This window comes from Castor canadensis, chromosome 13 (assembly GCF_047511655.1).
Source record: "Castor canadensis chromosome 13, mCasCan1.hap1v2, whole genome shotgun sequence".
NCBI lineage: Eukaryota > Metazoa > Chordata > Mammalia > Rodentia > Castoridae > Castor > Castor canadensis.
Window position 1 is genome coordinate 43,921,092 of NC_133398.1, and position 18,743 is coordinate 43,939,834.

An 18,743-nucleotide genomic window follows, 5' to 3' on the forward strand; every position below is an offset into this window, starting at 1 on the left:
CATGAAATTAGTCAAAAGATGCCTGGTACAATTCCTCTTCATTCAAGCACCATTTGACTATATCTACCAAGCTTCTTCCTATTCCTATTTCCTGGACCATAAACTTCCATTTAAGTCCTGTGCTTCTCAGAAGCAGTGTCTATACCCTCATCTTTTGCAAACATGCAGAGAGCTTAAAAACATTATAACTCTGTGTTTTATATTTTTCATTGGTATTGCTCCCATTAAACCAACACACAGAGAAACATTTTTGTACAGTTTTTCTAGTAATGGTGACTATGGTATTATTCCCTGCAAAAACTTTCTATCATGCCAAATTAATATAGTTGTAAATGAAAGTTTTGATTCAGTAGTGTACAATTTTATTCAGACATTTAAAAAGTGCTTTCTCATTTTTCACATAGAGGATATTAGTCCTGTCTTTATTTCAGATGATAGTATGCTTTAAGTAAACTAGCCAGTTATTTCTCCTCCAGAAATACAGAGTAAATAGACTTTCTTCCTAGATTTCAAAACCATTATCCAACTGACTTTTAGTTTCTCTCACACACCATTTTAATTAGCCATCTGAATTGAAGGAAAAATTGTGGTTGTCTTCCAAATTTCAAATTTGAAAAATTAGGATCAGGGTTTTAAATCCCTGAGTTGATACCAATTTTTACATAGTTTTAGCTATTCACCTACTATTTTATATAAATTAATATTCACATGTATTTTGTTTTGTAATATATATAAACCTAGGGGAGATATTTTATTTTGAAGGAGGAATGTTTTATTAAGCATTTTTAAAAATGAGTATGTTGTTAGGATAAATTATTGTCATCATATTGTAGCAAGTATATGTGTGTTTCATCTGTTGATCTGCCATTTGATCCTTATAATGGCAAAAAAGAGTTTCATTTTAAGTAGTTGATTTCAGCGATATATTTCAAAGTATCTTAAATGTGTTCAACTTCAAGACAAATGACTCCATCTCCTCTGAAGCAAAGCAAATCATAGATGAATAGATGAATTTAATCTTGAAATGAAAGTATGGCAAAAGTGAATCTCAAAAAGAGCCAGGTTAAATAGGCATTTCTAAAAGAAAGTAATTGATCTACATTTAACTATAACAACAAAACAAAAGCATGGTCAGACTCTAAAGAAATTGCTCTCTCAAGGAGTTCCCATTTTGACATCTCTGGACAGCTTTCGTGTTGTAAAAATATATTTGATTAGTGCAGGTCATAGGCAGCTGTTGCATTGGGTATTAAGACATTATTTCTTGGAGAAGATGCTTCAGGAGAAAAGATCTCAGACTTTATCTTTAAGCATAGTTTCCATTTGATTTCTACTACAGACATGAGTTCCATAGCCACCCCCCACAACATGCTATGGTGTTGACATCATCTTTATCAATGCATCTACATGATGAGGATGTTCCAGATCACGACAAAAGAAAAAAGACATACAGTACAACATGATATTCATAGCAGGAACCTTAATGCCATGCTGCCTACATTACTTCCTTAGTACTGTCAGAGCACGTAGCTTATTCTCTCCAAAATGTCTCCCTTTTGCTTTTTTTCTAAAATATATGTAATAATGGTATCTCCCTTTTATAGCTTAAATGTATGTTGAGTGAGCCAATATGCTTGTATGAATGTATAAGTTCATGTACATATTTTTTATGTGTGACCATGTTAAAAATGTTTCTTTCATATTTTACAGTCTGTCTTTCTTATTTTTAAGATTACAGACTACAACAGCATTTAAAGAAAAGAAACTGGGAGTTCAAAGAGTTGAAAATTGTGTCTTGTTTATATATTGTTAATCACAAATATCAGGGTTTATTTAATGTGTTAGAAAATATAAAAATCCTATGAAGACTTACTGTACATGAGGTACTGAATATGCTATTGTGATTTGGCCTTGGCTACAGATTTATAAGGTAGGTATAAATAAAAGCTTTGGAAGGTAGGTATCATTATGTTTAGATTATTTTTAAAATGGAGAGATCAAAGTTACTCATCCAAGACCAATGAACCAGTCTATAGTAGAAAACGTTTGAACAAGGTCTGTTTAGTGCCAGGTCTGACCACTTAACCACTGCATAACATTTACTGCTGTGTAACTCTAATCCTTACATGTAACACTCATGTCAATGTACATGAGTGTAGTAAACATAATGCAAGCCTTGATAATGGGTGAAATTATGAGACAAAAAAATAGTCATTAATTTGCTATTACATGGATTTGCTCAAATAGCATGGCCTTGTGTGTTGTGACTTAAAACAACTACCATTAATTGAGTTTGTAACTTCTGGTTACTTGTTTTCATCATGGCTGGGCTCTGCTGATCTTGGCAAGCTTCATGACACATGTATAGTTAGTTATGTTGGTTGAAGGCTAATTACCACATGACCACATTTACATGTCTAGTGATTGACCGGCTGTTGACTGAGGTGTCTTGGTTCTCCAATACTTTCTCTCTTTCTCAGCAAGCTACACTGGGTTTATTCACAGAGTATCAAGAGTCAATGAATAGCAGCAGAAAGGAATCTTAGGTCCTAGGTTCAGGAATTGTATACCTACATTTCCTTCAATTTTCTTTAGACAAAGAAAATTATAAGATCAACTGAGTTGCAGTGGTTGACAAACAATTGATTCAATTGATTCAATTGATTCAATTGATGAAGGCAAATGAAAACTACTATAACTATTTTTGCAGCGTGCTTTGGCCTATGTGGAGGTGATCCTATGAAGTGACTCAATTTTCTTACAAATTAGTATGGTGGACAATGTAGAAAAAAAGGCCATAAATGGAAATGGTAGCATGTATCCACACTACCAGTTAAACTAATAGTTTAACGCTATTGACAGACATCTGGGGAAAGAGTCACCCCCTAATGAAAGTACTTAATAATATTTCCTTTGAAACTTAACTTAGAAAATAAGGCAGTTGATGTAACTTTTTGAGATTAATCCTTGAATGATAAATTAATATAATGACACTTCTAAATTTTTTAAATAGCTCCTCTATTCTAGTTCTCTGAGTTGTATCTTGAAAAGAAGCAAAGAATTAGATACTCTGTACCACCTTCATTCAACCCTAGCAAAACAATTATTCTTTTCTGAGCTATCCAGGCAGGGATCCATACAGTGTTCTTGATTCCCATCATAACTTAAAGGGAAGCTAACACAATGGCTGGAGCCCTTGATGTCTTACAAATGTATGAGGAGGATGTCCTCAAATTCCTTGCATCAGTAACCCATTTAGGTGGCACCAACCTTGATTTCTAGATGGAACAGCACATCTACAGAAGGAAAAGTGATGGTATCTACGTCATAAATCTGAAAAGGGCCTGGGAGAAACTTCTGCTGGCAATTCCTGCCATTGAAAACTGTGCTGATGTCAGTGTCATATCATCCAGGAATGCTGACCAATGGGTAGTGCTGAAATTTGCCACTCCAATTGCTGGCAGCTTCACTCCTGGAAACTTCACTAACTAGAACCAGGGAACTTTACCAGAGCCATGTCTTCTGGTGATAACTGATCCCATGGCTGACCATGAGCCTCTCACAGAGGCATCTTAAGTCAACTTGCCCATCATTGCTCTGTGTAACATAGATAACACAGATTTTCCTCTGCTCAATGATGGACATTGTCATCCCATGCAACAACAAGGGAGCTCACTCAGAGGGTCTGATGTGGTGGATGCTGGTCCAGAAAATTCTTCACATGCATGACACTATCTCCCATGAACATGCATGGGAGGTCATGCCATATCTCTACATCTACAGAGATCCTGAAGAGATCAAGAATGAAGAACAGGCTGCCACTGAAAAGGCTTTGACTAAGGACGAATTTCAGAGCAAATAAACTATACCAGCTTCTGAGTTCTCCTCTACTCAGCCTGACATTGCAGGTGCCTCTGTGCCTATCCAGCAGTTCCCTACTGAAGACTGGAGCACCCAATCCACCACTAAAGACTAGTCTGCAGTTTCTACTGCTCAGGCCACTGAGTGGGTGGGGACAACTACTGAGTAGCCTTAAGCTGTTTAGCTGCAGACACTTCAGCAAAATAGAAAAAAAAGGTAGATGGAAAAGAAAATAATCACCAGTTTCTAAAAATTCAAAAAAAAACATTATTAAGGACTTACATTTTGGTCAAATGAAAAATCCTTTAAAACTGATATCATATATGTAGAGATAGATAGATATATGGATACATATAAAACACTGTAGAAGAAAATGAAATATTGCCTAATTCAGTTTTCTTCACATATGAGAGCTTTAGAAATATTTAGAGCTATTGTAAGATTTTCCCCCTTAGAATTACTATTGGCAATTATAAATCATGACACTAGTCAAGCTTAAAATTTTATTCTAAACAGTGTATTAGCTAATTTAGTGACAGAATGCACTCTTAATTGATTTAGCTGTCAAAAATGCATATGTGTTTGTTTAAATTAGCTAGCTGAGAAACCATGAAGGATAGTCACCGATAGTTCAGTTTCATAGATTAGTTTCTTTTTTAAAACATTTAGATTATTTTCTATATATGTATGAATATGGAACACTGAAACCTGTTGAAGTCATTTTTTAAGAAGGTGGAGGGGGAAGAGGGAGAAAAATGGAGGGAATGAACAAAACTGGAATACATTGTATGCATATATAGAAATGTCACAATGAAACTTCTTGTACAATTATTATGTACTTATAAAAACATTTAAAAAACTTAGGTTATTGATGATTAACTTAAATATTCTATTTTTAAATCATTTTCTTTTTAACTGACTCTTTTGCTTCTTTTTTAATTGTTTAGCCCAGAATGTCTCAGGGTAATTTGGGGGGTCTGCACTGACCTGCAGAGTCTTAAAATGAATAGTATACTCCATTTCAAACTACCATTCTGTTTTCTGTCCCTGATTTTTGACAACTCTCGGTACTTCACATATGTGGAATTATAAGACATTTGTCCTTTTGTGACTCGCTTGTTTCATTCAACATGATTTCCTCAAGGTTCATTCAGAGTATAGCATTTATCATAATTTCCTTCCTTCTTCAGGCTGAATAATACTAAGTTGTATGTGTATATCAATTTTATTTTTGTACTTTCATGCAACGATGGACATTGGTTGCTTTTGTCAGTTGTCTACTCTGAACAATGCTGCTGTGAATGTGGATGTATAAATATCTATTCGAGATCCTGCTGTCAATTCTTTTGGGCATATACCCAGAGAAGAATTGCTGCATTACATGACTAATTTTATTAAGTTTTTGAGGTACTACCATACTGGTTTTTGTAGCAGATGCACCATCTTGCATTCCATCAAGTATACAAAGACCGCAATTTCTTTTCATTCACACCTGTACTTGGTATTTTCTGTTTTTGTTTTGCTGTTCTTTTTTTATTGTTTTGCTGGGTGGGGTTACATTGTGGCATTTACAAAAGTTTTTACAATGCATCAAATATATCATACTTGGATTCACCCCTTCACCCCCATCGCCCCCCCATTTAATCCCCTCTCCCTGCATTCCTTGAATAGTTGTTTTGTTTTTGATAATAGTCATCCAAGTGGGTGAGAGATGGTATCTCAATATGGTCTTTTACTTGTATTTCCTCTAATGATTAGTAATATTGAGCATGTTTTTGTCTGCGTATTGGCTATTTTTATACTCCATTTTTTCATAAAATCAAGTTGTTTCTTGTTGTGACTATTATTGAATTATTTTTAGTTTGATGTGATCTCACTTGTCTATTTTTGGTTTTATTTCCTATATTCTGGAGTTTTTCCCAAAAAAAATCCTTATCCATTCCAATCCATAGGCAGTATCCTTATGTTTTCTTCTAGTAGTTTCAGTTCTTGCATTTAAGTGTTCAATAAATTTTGAGTTCATTGTTATTGATTCATTTGCATTTGGATATCCAATTTTTCCATGCACCTTTTTTTTAAAGGCTGTCCTTTCTCCAATGCATGCTTTTTACCCTTTGCCAAAAGTCAGTTAATTATACATATTTTAGTGGTATTTCTAATTATCTGAAAGAAAATGTCACTTTATTCTCTATAAAGTTAACCTTATAATCAGTGTTTAGGCTTGAATGAACAATTAGTTTCAAAACATGAAAATACTTATAAAATATTTGGTTACTCTTTTGTTTATTTTAAAATAAATATCCACGTTTGGATATTTAGGGATTATCATTTCCCTGAGCAATGATTTTTCTTTGTGCTGTTACAAAGATGCAATGGAGGGACACAGAACAACTAAATCATGTACTTCATTTGTGACCAAGGCCTCTGAACTTTTGACATTCTATACCACTGCTAAATCTGTAAATTTGGTGTTGCAATTTTTATGTTCTTTTATTTTTTTTCTACCATGCAGGTATTTTCTCATTTTGTAAAATCATGATATACCAACTCATTATATTGGTAATTAGCCTACTTATAACTTTTTAAGATTCATTTTTACTTATTCATATTTTTAATAAACTGGAAAAATAATTTATATTTATATAAGATTCATATTAACATAATTTTGTTCTTTTGTGATCTCTCTTATTGACAATACTGCAAATTTAATTTCATTAGAATACAAATTTTAAAACTGCCAAATTGTTTTCTGAGTGTCATTTTTAAATGCTGAATTTCATTTTTTTTTTCTGAATTTATTTTCTTTCAGAGCTTGAAAGTTGAGAAGTAATAGTTTCTTTTCCCCATCCATATCCACATTTGTTTCTTCTTTTACTAGACAGTGACATATATGGGGCAGGTTTGTTCTATCTCATGCTCTATCTAGAGACAGAATTGTCTAATGGACCAGTCTGTCATATGTAAAAATAATACTTTTTTCAACAGCTTAGTTTAAGCAAATAGCACCTCAGGATCTGTTTTCACATCTGGAAAAAGCAGTAGTATTTCTAATTATAGATGAGTATTAAAATTGAAATCATCTCCAATAGATGGGGAGTTTGCATTTGATAGACTATAAGAAGTCAAGGAAAAGGTTTTAGGCTAGATGTGGTGGTAAAAGTCTATAATCCCAGCACTCAAGAGGGTGCAAGTTTGAGGTCACACTGGGGCTCAAAAAATAAAAAAGGCTCTGAAAAAGGTGAAACCTGAGTACCAAATAGTTTTTATACTATCTGTATTCAGAAGAAAACATGGAAACTTCCCAATTCATTTTCTTAAATTACCCTAACCTTAATAACAAAACAAACAGAAGAACAGAAACACAACAGAACACACCAGAAAAAAAATGAACATATTAATTCTGCAGCTTAGTAAAGAGTAATATACTTTAATCATGAGACATTAACTCTACAAATGTTAAGGTTGATTAAAATTGGAAAATGATTCTGTAATTAATCACATATATAGATGAAAGGAGAATAAGAATATTTTGATTAGTACTAAAAATGCATTTGTTGAATTCAACAATATTCATTCCAGATTTTAAAAAATAATTTTTAACATTATTAAGAAAGTGCTTCAAACCAATATTGAAGATTATGGTAAATGCTGACACAGTACAGACATTTCCTTTTGCAATCAAATTTCTCTTTTAATAAAGAAATTTTTTTCTACAATCATGATACTATAACCTCTGATTATTTACATTTATTGAATGCTTCCTATGGTAAGTACTGAACCTAAGTAGTCTCTTTTTATACTGTTAATTACTTTAAGAGAGGGTTTCTTTCTGTCTTACAGATGGGGAGATGAGTCAAATGAGTCATAAGAAAAGTAAATTGCTTAACATTTACATGGTTAATAAAGGACAGTTAAGATTTAAGCTAGGTCCTTTTAATTTAGGACTTATTCTGTTAAATATTCAGTGTTTTCATAACTAAAAAGAATTGTAATAGCATGTTCATGACATCAGACAATTCAGAGAACCAAATAAATTGCTGAGGAAATGTGATTTTTTTCTTGTTAAAGATAGTAATTACAAATGGGAAAAAAGCAAGAGCTCTCTTAGACTTCCTTACCCATAGAGTTCAATATAGCTTTTAGTGTTTTAAATCTAAGGGTCATAGTCCAATTCCCCTCCGTAATACCCAAAGAGTTAACCAGTGAAATATCAAAGGATTAGCTACAAATTTAATTATTTGTTCATTCACAAATACTCATTCAAAACCTATCTTTTTGATACATACATGTGCTTTTTATTTGTTTGTTTGTTTGCTTTGTGCTAGAATGATAGTTTTTCCTGGTAGAGCATCTTAGGGTTGAAGTTAACTTCTTTCAGTGCCCAGAATACCTCACTCCATGCTCTTCTTGCTTTTAAGGTTTCTGTTGAGAAATCTGTTGTGATTTTGATGGGTTTACCTTTGTATGTTAGTTGTTTTTTTCTCTCTTACAGCCTTCAATATTCTTTCTCTATTCTCTGTGCTTGTTGTTTTAATGACAATATGTCATGGGGTAGTTCTATTTTGGTCAAGTCTGTTTGGTGTCATGAAGGCTTCCTGTACCTGAATGGGCATAGCTTTTCCTAGATTTGGGAAATTTTCTGTTATTACAGAAATTTTCTGTTAGTTATTACAGTTCTGTTATTACTGTTATTACAGTTCTGTTATTACAGAAAATTTGTTGAATATATTACAAATCCCTTTTTTCTTGCACTTCTTCTCGTTCTTCAATGCCCCTGATTCTCAGGTTTGGTATGGAGTCGGTGAGTTCTTGCATATTCCTTTCACAGGTCTTGAGTTGTTTGACTAATAGCTCTCCAGTTTTTCATTTAATTTCTGTTTTATCTTCAAGTTCTGAGATTCTGTCTTCTGCTTGTTCTGGAATGGCCTTCCATTGTGTTTTGTATTTCTGTTTCTTTCTTTTTTCTGAGGTTTTCCATATCATGAGTCACTTCCTTTTTAATATTGTCAAATTTTGTCTTTAATTTATTTATCTCTCTATTTATAGTGTTCTCTGTTTCACTTTGGTGTTTATTTAGGGCTCCTATGAGTTCATTTATTAGTTTTTGTGTGTTCTCATATTCTTTATTTTTGGTGTCTTGGAATTTCTTGAGTACCTCTTGTACATTTTGGTTGACTATGTCTAGTAATATCTCTAAGAAATTCTCAGTGATTACTTGAAGGATTTCTTCTTTGAGATTGTTCTTGTGGGCATCTGGGTTCCTTGGTGTCATTTATCTTTGTTTTATTGGATTCTGGAACCGGGTATCCATTTTCTTCATTTCCCTCTGAATCCTGTATTAAATTATTATTGGGGGGAGAATGGTTTCCATCCCTTTTCCATCTTGCCATTGCTCGACTTGGTACTGTATAACTATGTTCTTGAGAGGCTATTGGTGGTTTCAGTCACCTGTTTTCTTTCCTTTGGTTTAATTTTGTTTTGTGGGTGTATTGGACTTTTAGCTTAGTGTATATATGCTATTTCTGTCCCTGGTTTGGGTGTAATTTAGTATTAACTAACTCACAATAGTAAAACTAACAAAACAAAACAACAAAAGAAAAAAGAAATCAACAGAGAGTTGAACAAATAAACAAGAAACAAAACAAGCAAATAAACACACACAAAAACACTCCAGGCTCAGGAACAATGGAATTTCAGTCTTAGTAGTTCTGGTGTTACTCCTTCAGCATTCAGTCCTGGTGTTGGTATTTAAGCAGAGGCTCTGTCTTAGTCTCTCCAGGTGGTTGGCTAGTCTTACCAGTTTTTCTTCTGTCTTTCAGCAGCAGCTGCTTAGTCAGCTCCTCCCTCAGTGAGGTGTGGCAGTTTAAGTTTGAGTGCTGTCCTCAGGTTCCTGAGATCAGCTCTGTAGCCCAGGAGCCATCCTGCTGTTGGTCTGGCAAAAGTCTCCTGAGCAGGTTTGGAGCCGGCATCTGGCAGTGTGGGAGTCCTCCTGTTTCCTCAGTGTAATGTGGAGTGGAAAAGCTTTCCATGGGCTAGGGGTTCAGGGTGTAAAAGTTTTGATTCTTCTTGGTGCTTCATTTCCTCCAAGTGTGGCTCCAGCATCTCAGCAAGATTTTTGATTTATGGAGCTCATGCTGTCTGCTTCTGTGTCCTAGTCACCATCTTGGATTGACTGCTTGGTGCTAGAGATCAAACCCATGACTTTGCACAAGCTACACAAGAGCAGTAGTGACTTTTCCCTTTTAAGGTATTTGCCACTGATCTGCTAAGCTTAGAAATACTAAATATAAAGGAAGACATAGATCTACATAGAGATGGTTAAGTATGGTCTGTATGCATTGCATCTGAATCACTTGAGCAGATGCCCTACTTTAAGTCCCCAGAAAACTTCTGAGACTGCTGCCTGGGAATCTGAGTCTCTGTAGAACCACTGACATTGACCTTTCTTTTGAAATCCTCAGTTATTTCCACTTGCTTTGTGACAACTCTATGTAAGTGTGTCCAGTTTCTGGGTATGTACTGTATCATTTGGTGACATACCCATTAATTCAAATGGAAATTATTGGACCATTAATGGAGGACCTTGCCAAAATCATGTCTGTTTTTATAATCTTAAAGTATACTCATTCTTTATTTCAAGTTTCTCAGTACCATATTCTTTTTTATATGAAATTCTCTGTCCTACATTTCTTTTCTTTTGTCTTTTTTTATTTGGTACTAGGGATTGACTTCGGCAGCTTGGCTTTTAAGTGCTCAACCATATAAGCCCTACCCTCCCGCCCCTTTGTCCTACATTTCTGTTTGAAGGCCTTGAAGCATTTATCATACACACTAAATAGCCATTAAATAGACAATGAAGGAGATGGTTGTTCCTCAGCACATTTTCTTTTCCTTAGGAGTGAGGGTCTGGTACACAAGTGAACTAATTTATTGTCAACGCCTCACTCATAAATCAACACCATGTCTCAAAAGTATATGTGTTAAGTATATATGTCAAGTTATGAGATCCACAACCATGGTCATTAGTTAGAAAAGGGGTCTTTTGTATTTTAAATTTTCCATACTAATGACAGAACTTGAAGAAGTAAGGAATGGAAGCATTGGGTCAGATACATTCTTACATTTGGGGGGGTGGATCCTTCCTCTCTAACTTTCTTCCTTCTTTGGGATTAGTAATGAGAAAGTAGAAATGTCCCTTTCCATGCTTGTAATTGTATAGATGCTTCTTTGCTATCCCCTTCACTAATACCTTTTGCTCCCTTAAGAATCTTTCATAAATGCTTTTATGCAGAGCAGTCTCGTGAGTACATATCCTCTGTTGTTAATAACCTACCTCTTGGTTCTTAGTTTATACAGAGATCTGTAGTTCATTTTTCCTGACCAATGCCTTGTTCCAACTCTCCTGTGGTCCATTGTATTGTAATTATCCTTTTTATACCTACATGTTTCCTACTAAGAGTAGAGACTTCTTCAAGCCACTTTTGAATCTTTAATCATTTATGTATATGCAAATCCTATGACCATGGACTACAATGGGACTGACCACCACCTAACTACTGTTGTTCATAAAACAGCCTTGTTTAACCCATCTTATTGTTTGGAAACTTCCCTCCCTATCCATATTCTGTCCTTAAAAATCACAGACAATTTGACCTTGCCAGAGTCCTTCACAAACTAACCATTTTCCCACTGCCTTCTTTTGTAAATTTCCTATCAGTATATAATTGAAACAGTCTTTTCATTTGAATCCTTTACTATGTTGCAATAAACACTTTCCATCAGCAGTGATTCCTTCTTCACTACCTCAGAGTTCCAGTTACAATTTACACATTTATGTGCTGCATACTTATATTAAATCTTGTATTTATGAAGTTGTGAGGGCATATACATGCATATATACATATCCATGAATTGTTTTATTAGTGCATAGAATTGGGTACATACATATAATTCTTCATCTCCACAAGTATAGTAAAAAATAAATATGCATTACATTTAAAAACACAAATACCTTTGTGCTGCATTGTATGTCTTTCTCTTAATATACACAGGTTAAATATAGTCTAATAAAAGCAGTTTCTTTCACATGTAGCTCTCAGGGCAAAACCACTCCACTGTTCATTGCTTTCCAGACAGGTTCTGACCTTTTTTTAAGATACTTACAGTGAAGAGATAATGTGTCAATTTTTTTCTTGATAGACATTTTGAGAGTCTCTCATATGAGATTTGGAGCTGTGTATGCTGGAATAGAAGGCATCCAGTCTTTGTAATTCACCTGGAACACTTTATAATCTTGAGTTTCCCTATCTTTCTCTAAAAATAATTAACGCTTCACAAAAGGTAATATCTCTTGAAGAAAATTTAATTTAAAATCTATCTTAAGTGATAGTGAGGTGATGACACACTTTAGAAAATGGAAGGCATTTAGGATATTCTGAGAAACCGTGTGTGTGTGTGTGTGTGTGTGTGTGTGTGTGACCCCATGCACTTGAGAATGGGGTATGAATGTTATAAATTCAAGAATAACAACAAAAAAAAAGAAAAAACATAACAATTCTGTTCTTTTGCAGGAATGCTATTGATTACAATAACTCCTGCCAAGCCTATTAATTAATCTTTAATTAAGTGGATAAAAATGAAGTATATTTATTTAACAGAAAATGTTTAACTTTATGAAAAGAAAATAATTTTCAAGCTTTGCTTGTGTGGACAAAAACAACTGGATTTTTTATATATCTGCTATAACTATTCCAGTAATATGTGTGAGTGTTATAAACTCATTGAGTAACATCTTAAATCTTTATAATCAGCTTTTATATGAAAAAAATGTATGAGTAAATGGAGCTAAGTTTATTTAAGCTTTTGATTTAATAGGGGTAGTGTATTCTGCAATAATAAAAACCTAACTATAGTCTTAAACTATTGTTGTTCTGTGTAATAATAGAGGCCACATCCATACATGAACATACCAAATAAAATAAGATTTTTGTTCATGCATTCATGTAACAATTACTTTTAGCTTCTACTATGCACCATTATTGATAATAATTCCTAGCAATGAATTGTAAAACATACATGATTATAACTTTATTGAAGTTCTAACCTAATACTTTTTCTGTAAAGGGACAGACCTACAAAATAAAATACTTTAAAGTTTTGTTGTAGAAAATGACAAAAGATACAGCATGGCCTATTTTAGCAAAGGTCATAAGTATACTTGATATGATAATTAAGCTAGGACCTGAGAAATGTGCAACTGGAAGACTATACTAGAAAAAGGGATTGTACATTCAGAGGAACTGAATTGGGGGACAGGGTAGAAGAGCATTGGTGAGCTCCAGATGGAGCCTAATGAAATGAGATGGCAGAGGGGAAGAGGGAGCTTTTCACACAGGCCTTTGCAGACCATAGTAGAGTTTGGGATTTATTGTCAATGCAATGGATGCCATTAAAGCTTTTGGAAAGTGTTAACAACCAAAACTCATTTTAAATATACCACACCAGGTGTTGTCTTAAGAATTTTTGAGCATATCAAAAGTGAAAGAGTAGAAGGGATGAAGAGGAAGACTTGGTATCTGGAATTTATTGAGACAGGGATTTGATAGCCTCCCATCCCAATCACCATTCTATGTATGTGAGTCCCATTTAACTAAAAACAGAAGAAACTAACATGGGAATTGATTTAGAATCTCAAGGCATCTTGAAAGATTTGCTGTTTTGAAAGACTTTGGTGTATGCCCATCCTCCTGGTGTTTCTTCTCCGTTGCTTATCTCTGTCTTTGGTTATACATATTGGGTGCTATTACAACTTTATAATATAATTAATAACTAGAAATTAATAACTAGTGTCCCATATTTTAAATAATGTTTACAACGTCATCTGAGACATGAAATTCCATTGTTTAAATATACATGTTTATGTACATATCTCTTTATTTTTGAGCTTGAGTTGTTCTTAATGATTTACTATAATAAATAACTTTTGAATAATTTTCTATTCATAAGACCTTTTTCTTTTCTTTTGTTTTATTTCTTTTGTTTTAAACAGGGTCTCATCTAGGCTGACCAGGAACTCTTTGATTTCCTTTTCTCAGCCTTCCCAGTGCTGAGATTACAGGTGTATACCACCACACCTTGCTCGACTCACAAAAGCTTAATGCATATCTTTGATGATTTACTGAGGCTTTATTATGTAGGTAAAACCATTACTTTCTCAGAAGCTAATAGCCAGCATTACTGTTGCAAAACCACAGTCCCATGATACCCAATAGTAAGGAAGCTACAGAGTGGTCATCTTGGCTCATTGATTTTTTTTTTTATTTTGTTCTTTTATTCATATGTGCATATATTGTTTGGGCCATTTCTCCCTCCTGCTCCCCGCCTCTTGTCGCTTACCCCCACCCCCCTCGCTTCCTGGTAGAACCTGTTCAGCCCTCTTCTCCAATTTTGTTGAAGAGAAGACATAAGCAATAATAAGAAAGACAAAGCATTTTTGCTAGTTGAGATAAGAATAGATATACAGAGAGATTCCTGGCATTGCTTCCATACACATGTGTATTACAACCCGAATTGATTCATCTCTACCTGATCTCTTCACTACTTCCCAGTCACCTTCCCATAGTGACCTCTGTTGTTTTAAAGTTACTATATTAGCTCCTCTGCAGTGGAGACATCAAACACTTTCAGGTTTTGGGTTTCCTACTTTTCCCTGTTCCTCCTGTATGTGTTCTCCCCTTAGTGTGTGACCCAGGGCTTATTTCTCCACTTCACCACTCCTTCCTTCACTCCCATCAGAGGATGATTCAAATTTATATCTGAACAATCTAGCAAAATAGTACATGTCAGGGACTTTCAGGGTTTTTAAGAAATAGTTGGCACTGCAAATTTTAAATACACAATTGGTAAAAGGTATACTTTCTCCAATCTCTTTCTTTTAAACTAGCTCATTATTTGGAAAAAGGTTAGCAAATATCAGCCTGTTGGTTGTCATCTTGTAGCAAATTTTACAGTTTATCAGGTACACAGTGAGAGAAACTTTTGAAAATATGTGTTAAATCTATTTGTTTAGAAGCCATTATACACATACACACATACACACACACACACACACACACACACACACACACAGTTTCTGCTTCTCAGTGCTTTAGAGATTTTCAATTGCTTCACAGGTTGGATCAGAAAAATTAGGGATTTAATAAACTCATGGATGCTAGAAAATGCCAGATCAGGCTAGGACTTCCAGACAAACAACCCTATTCACACGTTTTTCCAAACAAGATATACAAATGACTAATAATCACATAAAAACATGCTTAAAAACATTAATTATTAGGGAAATGCAAATTGAAACCACCATGAGATACCATCCCATGCCCAGTAAGCTACTATCAGAGAAACAAAATAATAGACATTGTCAAGAATGTGGAGAAATTAGAACCCTTGTGCATTGTGGGTAGGATGTAAAATGGTACAGCTGCTATGGCAACAGTATGGCAGTTCATCAAAAAATTAAAATATGAGATTACCATATGATTCAGCAATGTACATCCAGATACATTAAAGAACTGACAGGAGGATCTCAAAGAGTTATTCATTCACCCACGTTCAGAACAGCATTACTCACATTAGCTAAAACATTGAAGCAACTGAACTGCCCATTGATGGATGAATACATAAGCAAAATGTGGTATACACCTATGATGCACTATTATTCAGCATTAGAAAGGAAAGAATTTATGACATATGCTACACCACAGATGAACTTTGAGTACATTATGCTAAGGGAGAGTAGCCAGACATGAGAAGGCAAATACTGCATAAATTCATTTGCATAAGGTACCTAGAGTAGGCAGTATCAAACAGATGAAATAGAATGGTGGTGGCTAGGATCTGTGGGAACAGAAAAGATGCCCTTATTTAATAAGTAAGGTTTTTTCAGGTTTATAAAATGAAGCACTCTGGAGATGGATGGTGGTGATTATGACACAAGAATATGAATGTACTTAATACCACTGGACAGTGCACTTAAAATGGTTGAGATGGTAAATTTTATGCTATATGTATGCTGCCATAATTTAAAAAATTGAAAAAAAATGCCACACTGGATCCTGGATAGAGTTTGCAATAAGTCCTAAAAAGGGAGCATGGAGCTCATTAAATATCACCTTGCTGGAGAGTTATGTTTTCTTTAAATCACTAATCTTAGCATGTTTCCACATGCCTGTTATAAAACTCACACATTTGTTTTGTAGACTGCCTTCTCCTAATACCTGATTTATAATGATATACTGTCATATTTAAGGGGGGAAAAAGAGAGTTCCCTGAGAAGAGCAGCTTGCATTGAGAATTTTGTTTTTCTGCCAGCAGCCTTCAGAGGTGGCATCTGCAAACTCTTTACAGTCTCTTGAATCTCAGCCAGTTTGGGTGGTTGCAGATATTGACACTGCAGAGAAAGCAATTTTAAGAAAACCTGATGTTTTTTTCTCATCAACTAACTACTGAGAAGTCATGCACTTTTGTCTCATTTGCAAAAAGTTTTTAATGAAAAATGCTTAATTGTTTAATTGTTGCCCAACAATGGATTTTTCGTGCTTATATGAGGACAGAGAAAAATGTTCACAATTTCAAAATGTCAGAGTAAATCTTCAAAGTTCATGTTACAATAGAAAGTAAGTAAAACATACACAACACATTTGCTGTCCTCAGTCTTTCAAATACACATTATAATAGAGAACAAACTCCTCACTATGCTTTATTGGCTCTTCATCTTGGAAATAATGAGCCACTGGCAGTCACAAAGCAGCAACCTCACAATGTCATTAATGTCAGGACTTAAGTCATAGGGGATCTCAGTGGACCCTTGGCTCTGGCACTCATTTTTTTTTTGTAGGTGAGGAAAAATCTAAATACACTTTCAGCTGACTTGGAGGAGCAGGGAAGCATTTGAATCTTTATGTCTGTGCAACTTTGTTTATGATTCTCAGCATTTTTATTTCAGTTTGAGAGTGTCTTGGTATTTTTCTAGTGGAAAACTCCCACTGAGTGGTTCATGTGACTCCTAATTTTCCTCCTTTTATTTATTTTTATATAAATTATAAACCAAAATAGGGAATTATTTTTAAAAGGCTAAATCAAATATCAACCCTTTTTCTCTTTTTCTCCTTTTCAATCTCTCTCTCTCTCCCTCTCTGTCCTTCTTCCTTTTCTTTCTTAAAATCAAAATGCATGATTTTTATCACTAGTGTACAGAGATTATTGGGCCAACTGATGTCTGAAGTCCACCCTGACATGCAATGACTACAGTTCTAATGGCCAGCTCAATAGACGCCTGTCAATGAAGAAAAGACCAGAGCCAGATGGCTTCACTGCTAAAGTCTACCAAACTTTAAGAGAAAAACTAACACTAATCTCAAATGATTCCAAGAAATATGAATTTTAAGTCATTCTGTAATCTGAATTCTATATATTTGAATCTCAACTGGGAACTATAGTTAAGCATTTAACACCATTGAAGAAATCCATATCAGAGTCAATAAAAGTGGCTCATGTATGCCACTGTCAACAGCAAAGCACAAAATATATTATAAGAAAATTGTGCATGTGTGCATACTATCATAAAGAATAGATGAAGTTTTGATTTTCTTTCAGAAAGTAATGCTGAGGTGACTATTACAATAATGTTGGCTTGCATTTCTGAAAGGTGAGATGGGTAGACAATGTAAAGATAACACTTGGATGAGAGTCTGGACAAGAAAATGATTAGACAGAAGAAGCACAGAAAGTTACCATCAGCAACTGGGCATACAACATGAATTTTTTTCCCACTTGTTCTCATGAAGCTTGAATATTGAATAAATGGCTTATATGTTCAAAACTAATGCCCACATGAAAATGTCTACATTAAAGTAATTTTTGACAGGTGTCCAGTTGGAGTTAAGACAACATGAGGGAGGGGATGGAGATTATTGGAAATTTCTCCTGTGTAGTCCTAACGTCATTCATTATATAATAGATACGACTTTGAAGAGATGTAACTCACTGCTAGTATTTATAGAATCTTTTAGAAGGAATGCTAGAAGTTCAGGCATCATCCATATGGCCTATTTTCTAAATTCTGCATCCTTTATGAACTTCACAGTTACCTGTTTTCCTTTGACATATAGAAGGGCCATGGACTGTGGACCAGAGGCCATCTTCCTATTTGGGTCGCTTTGAGAAAGTTGGAAAATATCATGACCTAAGTTGTCTTGTGTATAAATAAAAGAATTAATCTTATGAAGGCTTATTTTCCTGCAAAGCACTAAGGGCTCCATAAACTGATTTCAGTTAATCAAACATGAAGAGGTAAATGTTTGTTATATTGCTAGGTATTTTCTTATTTTACATATGAGGAAACTGAAATTTGTAGGAGGTAAGTTATGTGTCCAAGATGACTTTGAAGCCAGGCTACGTGTTGACAAAAGTCAAGTGCTGGTTTTACCCTATAGTCAGGAAACTCCATCTCCCTTTCTAAAACTATAGGGATATTGAGAGAATTTTAATCAAAGTAGTAAAATAACCTTATTCTTCTCTTTTCCACATTTCTCCCCCGTCCTCTTTTCCCTCTGTGTCTCTTACTACAAGATTTGTTCATTCAATCAAAGATAGGTTTCCTGTGCACATTGTTTTACAAGTTTCTGTTCTGTTAGAATGCCTTGGCCAACTAAAAAGATTTCATTAGAGTGAATCTTGCAGTATGCTTGCTTCCACAGTGGTTTTTGAGTGAAATTCAGACAAAAGCTTATTAGGAAAATTACAGTGATTCAGGAAATGGTGATGTAAGGAAAAGACTAACAGTTGATTATAATGAAATTAAACATCCTCTAAAAATAGAACCATTC

At 34.5% G+C, this 18,743-nt stretch overlaps 1 protein-coding gene and 1 pseudogene across 44 annotated transcripts in view; both read left to right on the forward strand.

The window, feature by feature from the left end:
• Window positions 1-18,743, forward strand: part of Lingo2 (leucine rich repeat and Ig domain containing 2) — a 1,208,229-nt gene that overhangs the window by 729,657 nt on the left and 459,829 nt on the right. The window lies entirely within an intron of this gene.
• Window positions 838-5,639, forward strand: LOC141415414 (small ribosomal subunit protein uS2 pseudogene; annotated as a pseudogene).